This window comes from Trichosurus vulpecula, chromosome 2, assembly GCF_011100635.1.
Source record: "Trichosurus vulpecula isolate mTriVul1 chromosome 2, mTriVul1.pri, whole genome shotgun sequence".
Lineage (NCBI taxonomy): Eukaryota > Metazoa > Chordata > Mammalia > Diprotodontia > Phalangeridae > Trichosurus > Trichosurus vulpecula.
In genome coordinates, this window is record NC_050574.1 from 33,529,545 (window position 1) to 33,544,336 (window position 14,792).

A 14,792-nucleotide genomic window follows, 5' to 3' on the forward strand; every position below is an offset into this window, starting at 1 on the left:
AAATTCCAAATTCTCTCCCTCCCTCCTGCCCGTCCCTGACCCTTTGAAAAGACAAGCAATGTGATATCAATTATACATGTGAAATCATGCAAAACATATTTTCATGTCCCCAAAAAGCAAGAAAAATAAAGAGAGTGAGAATGTTTTACTTCAATTTACATAGAGTCCATCAGTTCTCTCTCTGGAGGTGGATAGCATTTTTCATTATGAGCCCTTTGGAATTGTCTTAGATCATTGTATGATCAGAGTAGCTAAATCCTCCACAGTTGATCACTGTTACAATATTGCTGTTACTGTGTACAGTGTTCTCCTAGTTCTGCTCAATTTGTTTTTCATCAGTTCATATTAAATCTTCCAAGGTTTTTCTGAAACCATCCTGTTCATCATTTCTTATAGTGCAAGTGTTTCTTCATTATCAAATACCACAACTTGTTTAGTCATTTCCTAAATGATTGGCATACCCTCCATTTCCAATCCTTTGCCACTACAAAGAGAGCTGCTGTAAATATCTTTGTACAAATAGGTCCTTTTTCATTTTCTTCAATCTCTTTGAGATACAGGGTGCATTAGCAGGGGTATTGCTGGGTCAAAAGGTATGTAGACTTTTATAGCCCTTTGGGCATAGTTCCAAATTGCTCTCTAGAATGGTTGGACCAGCTCGCAACTCCACCAATAACGCATCAGTGTCCCTATTTTTCCACATCTTCCAAGTGAGGGTTTTCTGAGGATAAAGGAAACTTGGACACATTTGTAGGCAGCAGAGCAGTAGGAAGGTAGAGAATTGAGATTATTAATATGTTACATCTGGCAAAATGTTTATGGAGCCATAACTAGAAATTTTTTTCACCTGGGGCAAAAACAATTGAGGGGGTAGGGTGATGGTGGCCTAGAGGACAGACATGGGTGTCATCAGTCACGCCAGGAGAGGGGGCTGGGGAGGAAGTTAGGCTGGGGCAAAGGGCCTCACAGCTGTGGGACCATGTGGGTGGGAGTTACTCCATGCAACAGCCTAGAAGGTTGGCAGAGGACCTCACAGAGGGAAGGAAGTACACCCCAACCACACGGGAGAGTCCAGAGGCAAACCTCCATGGCTCCATTGTTTATAGCGCTTGTTATACATGAATGTTGCTTCTAATGTTTTGAAACCTCTGACACGTCACTATGGTAACATCAGTGAGCGCAACAAGCGTGTTGCAGAATTTGAGAAGTGGCAGGTCACCTGCAGTTGAAGAGTCCTGCTCACATATGAAGGGACGCTCATTATAGATGCCTGACGTGTTTTGTATTTTGTATGTATCTATAGATTTACAAGCTACCTTCCCCGTCTGAGACTGGTTTATTTCTGTTTTTGTATTGCCACAATGTCTGGCAAATAGTAGGTGCTTAATAAATGCTTATTGATGGATGGACTGATTAAAAATCAAATAATAATGATAGGTCCATGTCTCTCTCTTTCTGAGGATATGGAAATATGTTTATAGCTTTAATTCAATGCTGAGAACTTTGATTTAAAAAAAAAAACTTGGACAGAAAAGGCTTACCAAAGAATACTGTCTAGTACAGCAAAAAGGCAGCTAGGTGTTGCTGCAGTGGATAGAGTGCTAGCTGTGGAGTCAGGAGGTCCTGAGTTCAAATTCAGCCTCAGATACTTCCCAGCTGGGTGACCCTGGACAAATCACTTCACCCTGCTGGCCTCAGTTTCCTCATCCGTAAAATGAGCTGGAGAGGGAAATGGCAAACCACTCCAGTATTTTTGCCAAGAAAACCCCATTGGGGTCACAGAACTAATGGGGACAGAACTAATTGACAAAAAAAATGTACAATGAAGTTAATGCCCTCTTGGTTTGGACGATGACCTTGGCACCTCTCTTGTAGTCTTCTTCACCATAGGTAGAAATTCAGGAGGAAAAGAATCCATTTTGGACATCACAATTCCAAGGGACTTTAGCTTCTGAATTATCAAGCAGATATCACTATTTAGGTTACTTCTTGGATATGTCAGAGGGGGGCTGGACTGAATGACCACTGAGATCCCTTCCAACTCTCACATTCTGTTATTTGATGATCCCAATGAAGAAGAAAGCAGGATAGTGGGGGTACGATGTAAACAAAAGGAAGGGGATGTTATTAAAAGATCTTTCATATACAAGTATACACATAAAGACAACAAAAAAGGAGAATAATGAGGACATGACGAGTTGTTAGAATGCAAATAAACTGGACCTGTAAGAAGCTTTGTAGCCATGTCCAGCCATTTCATATTTGGAACTATTGCAAGACTTTATCTGAGAATACAGAATCCGAATCGCTGACAAGTATCGAACAAATAGCTCTTTCCCACATTTGGGGCTTATTAAAAATTTGGGCCTTCTCAGATGGGGGCTCCCTGAGGACATGTCATAAGCAAGACTGTATCAAAAACCCTCTAAATTAAACCTCTAAATTATTAAACCTCTAAATTATTTTTTAAACCCCAAATTACCTGGCATCTTCTAACAACAGCCTTGGGTGAAGTTATTTTCTAGGAACCCCGCTTCACTCCTCTGCAGCCATGTCTTGGTCTCTTCCTGAAACAGTCTCTTCCTACGGTAGCTTCCCTTTTTGTTCAACATCCAAAAGTAAAGTGGTAAAGCTAGGGGTAAGCTAAGCTTGTCAACTCTTAAAGGCAGAGTTTGTGTTTTGCCTCCTTTGTATCTCCAGAATTTAGCACAGTGCCTGGCACATAATAGGTATTTAGTAAATGTTTATTGATTGACTGAATGAATTATCAAATATCCTTCCTTTCTTCCTTTCTCCTTCCTCCCTCTCTCCTTTCCTTCCTTTCTGCTTCCCTCCTTTCTTTTCTCCTTCCTTTCCTTCCTTTCTCCCTTCCTCCCTTTCTTCCTCCCTCCTTTCCTTCTTCTTTTCCTTTCTCTTTCTCTCCCCCTTCCTTTCTCCTCTCTCTTCCTTTTTTCCTTCCTTTCTTCCCTCCTTTTCCCCTTCCTTTCTACCTCCCACCCTTCCTTCTTTTCTCCTTCCCTTCCTTCCTTTATCCCCTCCTCTCTCTCTTCCTCCTTTCCTCCTTCTTTTCCTTCTTTCCTCTTCCTTTCCTTCTTCCTCTTTCTCTCCCCCTTCCTTTCTCCCTCTCTCTTTTCATTTTTTCCCTTCCTTCCATTCTGCTTCTCTTCCTCCCTTCCTTCTTCCCTCCCTCCCTTCCTTCCTTTTCTCTCTCCCTCCCTTCCTTTATCCTTTCCTCCCTCTCTTCCTCCTTTTCTCCTCTTTCTTCTTGCCTCTTTCCCTCCCCTTCCTTCTTCCCTCCCTTTCTTTCTCCCACTCTTTCTTTTCCTTTTTCCCTTCTTTCCTTCTTACCTCCTTTCCTCTTTTAAAGTTAACTTTTTTAATCAATTAAAATCTGCCTTCTTTCCCTCCCCTCCATTAACTGAAAAAGAAAGAGAAACAACATCTCTGTTACAAACATGTTCAGTTAAGCAAAACAAATTCCATAGCATCGTCTGTGTCCAAAAATAAAAACCAAAACCTATCTTGATCTTCCTTCTCGGTCCATCCCCCTTCAGTCAGGAGGTAGGCAGCATGTTTCATCATGAGTCTTCTGGAGTCATGGTCGGTCATTTCTTCGATCAGAATTCCTACATCTTTCGGAGCTGTTTGTCTTTACAATGTTATTATTATAGAAAGCATTCTCCTGGTCCTGTTCACTTCACTCTGCATCAGTCCATAAAAGTCATCCCAGGTTTCTCTGAAGCCATCCTCTTCATCATTTCTCTCAGCACAGTCATATTCTATTCCATTTATGTACCAGAACTCATTTGGCCATTCCCCAGGTGATGGGCACCCCCAGTTTCCAGTGCATGCCACCACCAAAAGAGATGCCGTACAGGTTGTTTTGTACATATGGGACCTTTTTCTCTTGCTTGTGCTTTGACTGTTATTTCCAGAAATGCTCAGTGTTTCCAGATATACAGACTCCGTGTCTTTTACTGCCATTTTCACAGCTTTAAGATACATATTCATGCTGATGTCTAGACCTGTGAATGTTTCACACATTTGTGTTATGTTCTTCAACTCAGTTTCATGACTCAATTTCCCTTGAATTCTCACATGCTTTACTCTCATGGCACTGTCAACCTTAAAAACAAAGCTGCTGATTCTGTTTGTTTCTTTCTATAGCTGCTCCACAGAGAGCCCTCCAAGAGTCTGGGAGCCTGCCTCTATCTTGTGGGTTCCACCCGCCTGTCTGAGCTGTCTATTGGTCATCCCTGCCTTACTCATATATGTTTTTGAGTATATCTCCATCACTGATAACATGTGGGCATGTTATATCACCCAGCCTTCATCCAATCTTTGCTCATTGTGTGTAGAGAATTGTGTGAGGACGTGGAGGAGACAAAGTTAGGTAAAACATGGTCCCTTGCCTTCGTGCATTCACATGTAATTTGCATGTACAGTAATGGCTGACATTTATAGAGCTTCCAAGTTTGCATAACTGGACACTAGGGGTCAATGAAGTCCCAGTCTTCCTTTTAGGTTATACATATTGTCTCATTTAATTTTCTCTGCTTTGTGAGGATGGTGGTTCATATAATTATATACCCAGTCCTAAGAGCCACCATGCATTCAGCCCCAAGATGCTCATCAGTTGGGAACTGGAAAAGACCCTTGGGCTCACCTGGTCCAACACACTTACTTTTGTTGTTGTTGTCCATGACCCCATTTGGAGATTTATTGTCAGAGATGCTAAAATGGTTTGTCATTTCCTTCCTCAGCTCATTTTACAGATGAGGAAACTGAGGCAAATAAGTGACTTGTCCAGGGTCCTACAACTAGTAAGTATCTGAGGCTGGATTTGAATTTAGGTCTTCCTGATTCCATGCCGGGTGCTCTATCTACCACCCTTACTTTGCAGATGAAGAAACCTAAGCCCCTGGAGACTGATTTGCAAAGTTACAGAGACCAAAGACAGTGTTATGTGCAAGGCCATAAGCATTTTACTTATGTGAGAATACTAAGAAGGCCAATTTGACCGGAAGCTTCATAATATGGGAAAGCCCAGATTTATCACCAAACTCATCCTCCCCCTTCATGCCCTATAACTCCTCATTCCCCAAATTCCTCCATCCTTTCCCCAGATGTGTATGAACTCAGTCAGTCATGTGTGGAATGTATTACCCCACTCCCAACCCCAACCCTAGCCTGAAGAAACAAGGACTTTACATATGTGGGGCCATGGTGGAGTGTGGAAGTGGGGGGCGGGAAGGGACACAGCTCACTTAGGGGTATGTCCAGTGAGAGAAGGTACATGCTATAACCCACAAAGGGGTTCTCAAGCCCCCGTGGCATGGGTTGGGTCTGGTGGTCAAGGAGAGGAAATGTACCCTGGAACGAGGCAACCTTCACTGAGTGGGTGGGAAGTGGAGTTTGGGCAGAACAGGGCAAAACTCAACTGGGGTGTGACCACCAGAGAAGAGAGGGGGAGAAGCTCAGTTAGAGGGTTCTAGCTTTTGGAACCCTCTAAATTTTGGTCCCAGTCGCCTTTCCCTAGTTACAGCTCTGTCCCCAACACCCCATCTCCATCTGTTGGAATCCTTCCCCTCCTTCAGTAATGCCCCAGGTGCTGTCTCCAGCAGGAACCACTCCCTAGCTGGACTTCTCCCACCTCAGTTCTCTCCTGCTGCTTTCTTTGGTCTTTCTCTTTCATCACAGTCTTTATCATAACCTATTTTATGGTTATCTGTGTTGTGTACGACCTACCCCAGGAGGCTATGACTCTGGAGGAAAGCACTGTCTGATTCTCCAACTATGCCTGCCCACTATAGATCCATACACACAGCAAGCAATGAATAGATATTTGTGAATTGAAGTGAAATCCAAGTAGGTGAGCTAAGTGGTATGATTTTTCAGATTCTCCTTTTAGATGCTGGACCTTCCTTTCAGACTAGGAGCTCCCTGAGGGCAGAATCTGGGTCTCCCCCTCATATTAGAAACTCCTTGGAAGCAGGATCTGGGCTTCCCTCTCAGACTAGGAGCTTCCTAGGGGCAAGGACTGTGTCCAGCTCAGACTGGGGCTCCCTCAAAGCAGGAGCTGTATCTTTTTCAAACTTGAGACCACCAGTGTAGGAAATTCTCCTGTCCTTGCCCTGGGGGCTTCCACAGTGTTCTTCCAGTAAGAGTGGTTCATGAACCCTCCCCATCAGAGTGGGGGAAGGAGGGGGCAGAGACACCACAAAGTCCTATGTCTGACAACGAAGGTTATTCCCCCCCCCCACACCCAGGTAATCCCCCCTCTTCAGAGTTTCACTATTGTTGTGTCGGGCAGCACCATGGTCTCACAGTCTAGGTGTTACCTCCTTTCTCACACCCCACAGATCCAATCTCTTGCCAAATCTTACCATTTCTACCTGCATACCTCTCACATATGGACTTTTCTGTCTTTTCCCACAGCCAGCACCTCAGCACAGACCCTTTCGGCCCCTCACCTGGGCTGTGATAATACTCTCCCAGGTGATGCTCCTAAAGTGTAAACCTAAGCATGTCACCTCCAAATCAATACCTCCAATGGCTCCCTATTACCACCACAATCAAATATGAACTGTTCTCCTTAGCATTCAAAGTTCTTCATAAACTGGACCCTTTTTAACTTTCCCAATATTTTTATACATTAATCCCCTCCACTGGGGACACCTAGGTAACACAGTGGATAGAGCCCTGTGCCTGGAGTCAGGAAGACCCGAGTTCAAATCCAGCCTCAGATGCTTAATATCTATGTGACCCTGGGCAAGTCACTTAACCCTGTTGGCCTCAGTTTCCTCATCTGTAAAATGAGCTGGAGAAAAAATTGGCAAACCACTTCAGTGTCTCTGCCAAGAAAACCCCAGATGGGGCCACAAAGAGTCAGACTCCACAACAACAACCACCCCTCCACTCTCTCTATGATCTAGTCATGCCAATCCACTTGCTGTTCCTCCAACACACTATCTCCCTTCTTCATGCTTTTGCACTGGTTGTGCTGGAATGCCCTCCTTTTTAACCTGCACCTCTTAGAACCCCAGGCTTCATTTGAGACTCAGCTTCAATCCCACTTTCTGCAGGAGATGCTCAATTCTTCCCCTTGAGGGCCACCATGCATCCAGTCTATATCCATCTTGTACGTACAGGCTGTCTCGTCTTTAGCATATGAACTCCTTGAGCAGAGGCATCTTCTTTTTTGCCTTTACTTTGTGTGTATAACTTTCCTTTCCAAAGGATAATTTTCTAACAGTACCTGGTACCTAATAAGTGTGTGATAAATACTTGTTAGTTGATTGATTTTCTAAACAAAGGCTGGATGGCAGGAAGCCAAGTTAGGAAGCTAGTATACCAGTATAGACTAGTGCTGTTGACTGGGCTGGTCTGGAGGCTATGGGAGTGGAGAGGAGGGGATGGACACAATCGATATTGTCAGGGTAGAATCTGGAGGACCTGAAGACTGCTTGGTTTGGGAGCATCGTGGGGAAGAGGGAAGAATTAAATGCAGTTGGGGTTTCCAGGCTGGCTGACTAGGAGGGTGATGGAGAGGTGCCAGGGAAATCTGGAGAAGCAGGTTTGAAGAGGGAACCATCGTAAGCTTGGGTTGGGACATGTTGAGTTTGATGTGGGGGGGATGGGACGACATCCAGGAATTGATAGGGATTTTGGAGTCATTGACATAGCTGAGTGGGTAGCTGAGGGCTGTGGGCGTATGTGAGAAAGAACGTACAGAGAGCGAAGAGGGCCAAGGAGACAGTCATGCTGAGATACCTACGTGACGAGGGGCAGGAGAAGGAGCTGGCAAAGGACTCACAGAATGTCAGAGTCAGCTGAGCCCCCAGAGGCTGCCTAGCCCCATCCCCCTGAGCAAAGATCCCCTCTGGAGCAGGTCAGGACTGATTCCAGGAGCTCTTGTTTGAGATGGGACCCTGTAGAGAATCTGACAATTAATACAAGGAAGTTTTCTGCAACCTTTGCAAAGGGGAAGCAGTTAGGATACAGAATTGATTCAGCTGGGCATAGGTTCCCTGCCCCCGTGTTGCCCATGATGGTATGCTGGTCAGAAGCTTTTGGGAGGAACCAGGTAACTCCTTAAAAAAATCCACTGGAGAAGTCGGCTTCAGTCAATCAATAAATCAAGCATTTATTAAGCACCTGCTGTGTGTCAAGTACTGTGTTGGACACTGGAAACACACAAAGACAAATGCAAAATAGTTCCTTTCCTCATAGAGCTTACATTCTTTCAGGGGAGAGATGGATGCATACTGGCAGAGGTATGCTGAAACCAGCTCGTGATGGTTCAGGAGAGCTGATTGTTTAATTTTCAATGTGATCATTTACACCTCAGAAATTGGCAAATGTTACAAATCAAGGCCTGATTTATTGTTTTGATTGTATAGACTTAAGAAAGTGAGGGAGAAAATGTAAGTTATGCAGATTAAACCTTAAAATTTGTCCCATAGGTACATTTCACCCAACCCCAGAGCTAGTTGTTAAACAGCACACCATAGAGGTATGTACAAGGCAGTTTGGGGGCAGGCACAGGCACGTGGTATGGGGTGTGATGGTGGTGAGGACAGCCTGCAGGGAGGGAGGTTAAGGAGAAAAGGGGTGATGAAGCAGGCTGGAGATATCTAGATATGCTTGAAGGCAGAGGGGAAGGAACCCGTGGTGAGGGGAAGATTGAAGATGGGAGATAGAGGTGGAGAATGAAAGAGGAAGTGGGATTCTGAAGGGGGAGGTGATACCATCATATATCTAGACCTGGAAGGGGTCTTAGAAGTCATTGAGTCTAATCCTTCCATTTTACAGGTCAGGAAACTGAGACTCAGAGGATTTAAGTAATTTTTCCAGACCTAGAAAGGGTCTGAATCAGGACTTGAACCCAGGTCTTCTATCCATTACACCTTGCTTCTTCTCTAAGGGCTGTGGTCAGAAGGAAGGGAGGACTCTGGGGAGGATAAGAAGGAGGAATGGGAGAACAAGACATCTAAGGCTCTTTCTGAAGAGGAGAAAGCTGGAACCTCTGAGGAGGAACCTACTTCTTTCTCTCCAAGGGAGGATGAGTGTATATATTCAAAGATCATCCTGTATGATGGAGTGGGAAGAGAAGTAAGTATACTGGTGATTGGTGAATCTCCAAAGAGGGAAACTGAGGCATTTGATTTCTGATGGACTTGAAAACAACCACAATGTCATCTGTTGTCTTCCCTGAGTATAGATCCAAGTGAAAGGCTTGTCAAAACAGGTGCCTGTGACTTGATTCTGGTGCTTCCAGAGGGCATGAGCGATTCTACCAGAAGTAACCCAAAAACCCTTGCCAAAGACTGCATCTTTGGCAGGAAACTTAAGACCACAGGGGCACAGATGGTGTTTTCATCCCTGCTGCCCATGTAAGGTAAAGGATCCAGAGGAGAAAAGTTAATCTGGAAGGTGGAGAGTTGGCTAAGAATGTGGTGCCCATCACAATAAGCTTAAGATGAATACGCTAGAAAAATTCGCGTCATAAAAAATGAAGATGAGGAGATAAGACACCTTTTACAATTGTGGCAAGAGGGAGAATACTTAACTAACCAAAAGATAAAGATCATGCAAGACAAAAATAAGTACTTTTGGTTATACAAAGTTGAAAAGCAAAGGAAACTGCTAATGTGGGGAAAGAATCTTTGCATCAAATATAATAGATATGTTAGAGGCCACTGAGTCTGAGCCTCTCATTTTACAAATGAGGAAACTGAGGCATAGAAACTGACACAAGATTTGAACCCAGCTCTTCCTTTCTCCAAGCCTAACCCTCGGTGCCACACTCCAAGGAAATTAATAGAAATGTATAAGACTGAGCCATCCTTCAATGAATAGTCAAAGGATATGAATCAGAAATTGTTCATAGCTTATGAAAGCTGGCTCCAAATCCTTAACAAGAAAAAAAAAGCTCAAAGTAACTCTGAAGTTTCATCATGCTCCTCCTGAATGCATAAAAATAACAAAAGATGGAAATAATCAGTGCTGGAGGGGCTGAGGAAAGATAGGCACACTAATGTTCTCCCGGTGGAGCTGTGAATTTTTCTGCAAATATTATTATTGTTAGTTCTCAAAAGGAGAATTGTAAAGTATCAACAACCGCATGAAAGAATTCTCCAAAACTTTAAGAATAAGAGAATTGTAAACCAAAATGACCCTGAGGATTTACTGCATACTTTGTCAATTATCAAGGATGACAAAAGATGGAAATAGTCGATGTTGGAGGGGTTCTGGGAAGATAGGTTAGTTGAGTTATGAATCAGCATAACCATTTTGGAAAGCAATTTGGAATAATGCTAAGAAAGTAACTAAAATGTCCAGATCTTTTGACCCAGAGATTCCATTACTGAGATTATATACCAAGGAGTCAATTAATAAGAAGAAAGTCCCCATATACACCAAAATATTTATTACGACATTGTGTGTGATAGCAAAGAATTGGGAACAAGGTAGATTCCCATCAATTGTGAATGGCTAAACAAATTGTGAATGTAATGGAATAATCTGATCACACCACAAGAAATGATGTGTGTGATGAAAACAGAAAAGCAGGAGACCTACTTGAACTGATGCAGAGTGAAGAAAGCAGAGCCAAGAAAACAATACGTACAACAACTACAACAAAGGAAATGGAAAGACAAACTACATACAAAAATAAATAAACTATGTTGCAAAATTATAGAGAACAAGTAGGACTTGAATTAAGAGATTCATGAGAAGACACCTACCCCTTTGTGGAGGTGGGAGGTCCCCAGATGTCACACATTGCACATATTTTTGGACCTTTTCAATGTATTGGCCAGTTGGGCTGATTTTTTTCCTCTTCTTTTCTTATATTAAAAATAGTATTTGTTATATGGGATGGCTCTCTGGGAGGGGGAGAGATACTGTGGATATATGATGATGTAGGACAGTAATAAAATTTATTTTAAAAGAGATATATTTCCTTTTATTGAGGAGGTAGGGGACTATGGATGCCAAATATTACATGTTCTGTTATACATGGTTGAAATATTACTTGTTTTTGCCAAAATTCTTCTTCTTCACCTTTTTAAAGTCTGCTGTGAGTGATGGCCTAAGGGGAGGGGGAGGGAGGTAGAGCAAGGAAAGGATATATTCAGAAATGAATAAGATACTTTTTAAAAAAAATCCACAGAAGTACTAACTGCGTGACCCTGGACAAGTCACTTAACCCTGATTGCTTCAAAAAATAAATAACCCAAAAGGCATCAACAGATCACAAACCTTGCACTGGGGCACCATATAGTAATAATGGCTGACTTCAATTATCCAGACATCTATCGGAGTTTTCTTCCTACCAAAAGTTGAGCTGCTAATATCGACTTCTCTTCACTTGACTATCTCTCCTTCTGCTGGAAGAACCAACAGGAAGGAATCCTATTTTGGATCTGATTCTCACCAACAAGGAGAAATGGTTTGCTGGGCAGAAATGATGGAGACTTTGGGGAAATAAGCATTGTCTTCTAGAGTTTGTGATGTAGAAGGTGAAGAAAGCCAGATGCAGCTTGACATTTAAGAAGGACAGGTTTCAAAGGGTTCTAAGGATCCCATGCACTAAAATTCTACTGGCACAATCTGCCCAGGAGGGTTGTGAAACTCTCAGGAAAATAATTCCAGGAAATGTGGGGATTGTATTAAAAGACATGTGGATGCACAGGGAGCTCACAATTGACCTTCTCCTAAAGTTACATATGGAAGATGGAAACAAGGGCAAATAGCAATTGAATAAATTCAATGAACTCAAATAAGCATTTATTAATCACCTACCACGTGCCAGGTCATATGCCTGGCAATAGGGACCCAAAGACGGAAATGGCTGCAGGGGTGGTATGGTCCCATAATGATAATGTTGAGGGTGCTGATGCTCCAAATGAACCAAGGCTGGCAAGGAAATCTAAGGGATAACAAAAAATTGGCACTGTTGTTGTTTTAAGCTATGATAGGAAAAAGAGGAGGATAGTAGGAGTGAGACACCTACTTTGGTGGGCGGAACATTAACAGAAAACACAGAAGTGATGGCTTCTCTATTTTGATTTTAGTTCTGTTTGCTCCAGCAAGGAGAATGACCTTTTTAGTAGAAATGGCAGAACCAATGTGTCTAACTGGGAGTTGACAGCTGAGCTAAGTGAAGAGGGCATCAGAGAGCTCCTTAATGAATTCCAATCACCTGGCCCCACTAAACCACACCTTCCAGGGCTAAAAGAACTGGCAGGTGTGATTGATGTACTGTTGTCAGGGATATTTGAAGGATCTTGGAGAGTAGGAGAGAGATAGATGGATTGGAGAAAGAAAAAAAGGAAGAGAGTAGAAATGACAAATTATAAGGCCTGTGAACTTGACTTCAGTTCCTAGAATATATTATTAAAGAAATAGGGTCAGAAACACAGGTGGCCAGCATGAAGAGTTGACACCATTCCAGCAGAAAAGGTCATGCTAGACCAGAGATGGAGAGCCTGTGGCCTTGAGGCCACACATGACCCTCTAGGTCCTCAAGTGTGGCCCTTTGACTGAATCCAAACCTCACAGAACAAATTCTTTTATCCCCTGTAGGCCAAACTCTTTCCTTTTAGGTCAAAGTCACTAAATTGCTTGGTCAAGGGAAGGCTCTGTCTATGGTTTACCGAGATTTTCAGCAAAGTTCTTGACCAAGTAGCTCATTACTTCTGTGGACAAGATGGAAAGATAGGGGCTAGAGGGTAATACAGTTAGACGGGTTCAGAACTGGTTGAATAGCTAGACTGAAAGAGAAAACCTAGTGCCTGCATTGCCTAGCCCAGTGCCCAGTACACAGAAGGTACCTAATAAATGCTTGATTAAATCAATAAATGATTGATTGGTACAAAGCTTACACTCTTAAGCTGAGTCTACTAGGATCAAAGTGAAGAGGAATTAATGTAAAACCACTTCACCTCTGTTTGTCTCAGTTTCTTCATCTGTCCAGTGGAGATAATATCACCTACCTCCCAGGATTATTGTAAGGATCAAATGAGATACAGCGCTTAGCCTAGCACGTAGTAGGCGCTATGTAATTGTTAGCTATTTAGCCATCTTCAACTTGGGTTAGAGAAATCACCTTCACAAGTGTAAGATGTTCAGTTATATCCTATTCTCTGTTGACCCCATTTGGGGTTTTCTTGGCAAAGACACTGGAGTGGTTTGCCCTTTCCTTCTCCAGCTCATTTTATAGATGAGGAAACTGAGGCACACAGGGTGAAGTGACTTGCCCAGGGTCACACAGCTAGAAAGAGCCTGAGGCTGGATTTGAACTCTCATCTTCCTGACTCCACAGCCAGCCCTCTGTCTATTGTACCACCAGCTCCCAATATGAGTTCTTCATATTGTTCCCTGGTCTGATAACAGCTAGAATTTTGTTCTGTTCTGGCTGTCATATTTTAGGAAGGCCATTGATGACGGTGATGGTGGTGATAACCAGCATCTATATAGAGATTTAATATTTGCAAAACTGTTTGTGGTTGTTCATCCTTCATTCTCAAAGACCAATGACATCACAAGGTCGATGTCTTGCCTCGCAAGAGAATCAGATTGAAGTGAAGCCGGTCTGGGCAAAGTCGTCAGCCTCACTGTCTCCTTCAGAGTCATCAGAGTCGAGTGGTAGCATATAGGTCAGGACAACTAGAGATGGTCTGGGATGTGGCAGGGGTCCGTGGCCTTTTTAAGCTAATGCCTTTCCTTTGTCACTGGATGGAGAGCCTGGAGTCCAGGAGGTTAGAGGGCCAATGAAAAGCCATGGAGATTTTTAATGTGGAGAAGAGAAGGTGGACTAAGGGCAAATACTCCAAAGATAACACAATGGAAAAGGGATCAGACTCACTTTGCCAGGAAAGATGGGTGGAAGTTCCCAAGAAGCCAATTTAGGGTTGACGTAAAGGAAAAAAAAAAACCTTTTTTTTTTTTGTACTAGACTTGTGATTTCACTGATAAAGGGAACTCCTGGTGCAGAATCTCTCTGTATCATTAAAGTGCAGGTTGACACTTGCTCAGGAACTTGGAGTGTAAGTTGCCCAACAATGTAGAACATCTCAGAGTAGAGTGGGCTGCCTTGACATTCTCAGCCACTTGAGGTCTTCAAGCAGAGACCGGATAATCACAGGCTTTCCTTTTACAGATATCCTTTTACAGACAGTTGTGTCTGACTCTCCATGACCCCATCTAGGGCTTTCTTGGCAAAGATGCCATTTCCTTCTCCAGTTCATTTTGCAGATGAGAAAACTGAGAGGCCCAGAGCAAGGAAGCAGCTTGAGAGGTGCCACAGGGAGTAAGTATCAGAGTCAGGACTGGACCTTGCTTTTGAGAACAGAACATTCGCCATATCACTAAAGGAGGAGGAAGGAAGAACTGCAGAGGAAGAAGGCAGAGAGGACCCTGGTTCTCATCTTTAGGAGGGTCCTCGCCTTTCCTGGATTCTTAAAGGACAGGGTCCTCTTGATGGGCTCTAACAAGGCTGGGAGCCTCCATCTCCCTTTCCAGCCTCTGCTCAGGCTTTGCCTCTCTGCTTTCTCCCTCCCAAGCCCCCAGGTCCCTGGTTTTTCCTGGAACCAAAGTCACTCCTACTCAGATGCACCCTTCCCTTGGAGCGGGGAGAGCAAAGCTCAGCAGGAAGAGCCCAGCTGATAAGGGATGGGTGGCTGGCCAAGGCTCCCTGGCTTCTGAGAACAGCTTCCTGTGTTCACAGAGCCCTGATGCTAATGGCCACACTCTTGGGTAAACATAATTCTAGGCAGGAGACA